A 1,854-nucleotide genomic window follows, 5' to 3' on the forward strand; every position below is an offset into this window, starting at 1 on the left:
CTCTGAATTCAGTCTGAATATCAGTTAAACAGTGAGATTAGACTACTATTATGAATATACTACACATTGTAATCTACATATTATTATAGCTAATATCACTATTACAAAGAAAAAGAAATCTTGATTTGTGCCAGGGTGCACATGCACACTTTCACTTCTGAATATGCAGATTCTGATTTTTTTTTTTTTGTTATATCAGTTGACTTGTCCTAGCAGGAAAATCACAGGTTTTACTAATAACATTAACGATGGCTTTGTTCTATTCAACAAAGCCATCGTCCCAGCAAGCCATGACAGCGTGACAGTGAGCCAGCATGCACATTACCAGGATGCTGAAACTGAAGCAGCAAAATTGAATTCAGCCATCATTAATTTTATTATTTACACCTGCGCTTTTCCTGCTGTGACATGTCAAAATGCCTTCTGAGAAAAAGGCTTATCGTCAGCAAGGCAGCAGTGTTGCATGCTTGACTGCTCTGGTGGCCCAAGAAGATTCTGTTGTGCTCTTTTTTTAATTAACAGTCTGCTTCAGTCTAACTCAGTTACAAACATTCATACCTGGTGGACCATTTCACCCTCAGTCCTCTGTTTGGCCTCTGAGCAGCCACAGAGGGAAAGAAGCAACTCTAACTGACTTACACTGATTTTAGAGCTTGGCTTTAGCTGATAACACCACTCACTGCTTTTTTTCTGATGAAGGACATGACTAAACTGTATGTATTACATAGTTGTGTTGTAATCAATCTTTCAACACCAGTTTACTCAAGTGCAACATTTTAAAAGTTGGTATATGGTACAATTAAACAATGACAACATTTTATTCTGTTTAAATGACTAAATAAGCTATACTGCTATGGAAACTGGAAACATATCATTTCAGTTAGACAGCCTACAAATGTAAAATTACATGAAATTAATGCTACAAACTCTCATCATCATTTTGTTTCCATTGAATGAATGCATCAATAATAAGCAGCCAATTCGTGGCCACTGAATATGAACATTAACAACTGCTATTGGCAGGCTGCTGACTATTTCTTTCTCGCTTGTGTGTGTTACAGTAAAAAGTAAATGCAAATGCACCTGTTATCACATGCTGAGGCCCCAAATACAATATAGCTCACATGCAGACTTTTGGGGATTTATATCCACACAAGCACACAAAAACACACATGTATGCACTGAACTGCACCTGAAGGACATCAATACAAAGACAGAGCACACTGACGTCAGTGCAGCAGTGCTTTTCAACTTGCTGCCATATTTCACCTTTTTTTTCTTTTGTCTGTCAAGCTTGAATGAGGTCATGGCTGTAAGTGTCTGATGATGATTGTGATGAATGAGGGATATATCTTATCATTTAAAACCTACATTAATTAATGGTTTCATATCTACACTTTTGGATTTCCTTCCAAAGGGTTTGTGCCAGCAGAAATGGAGTATTGTTCGTCACGTTGTCTGTCTGTCTTTCTTTTGTGTGTGTCATTGAAATCCTTCCCTCTGGATCTCTCCCTGCTGTCCCCGAGGCTGTCCAGCTGAAACAATACAGATTGGAGGACACTTAAGAGCCCTGCTCTATCCTCTCTCACACACTCACACAGCGCCGCCAAAATCATAAGCCCTCCACTCATCTCCTGCCAAAACCTCTTCTACATTGCACGGAAGTGTAAGTTGCTGACAGCTGCTGTGATGAATTAGCTGAGATTTTTCAACTTCATTGTTTGTATTAACCTCTATACTGCTTTTTGAAATAGGAAAAAGAGAGGTCTATGAGTGTGGTTAATATGCTGGTATGACCATTATTTTCACCTGACACGAGCTTGGGGTCTCACCTATGATGAAGTAGTAGGTCAC

The sequence above is a fragment of the Siniperca chuatsi genome, linkage group LG1 (genome assembly GCF_020085105.1).
Source record: "Siniperca chuatsi isolate FFG_IHB_CAS linkage group LG1, ASM2008510v1, whole genome shotgun sequence".
Classification (NCBI taxonomy): Eukaryota; Metazoa; Chordata; class Actinopteri; order Centrarchiformes; family Sinipercidae; genus Siniperca; species Siniperca chuatsi.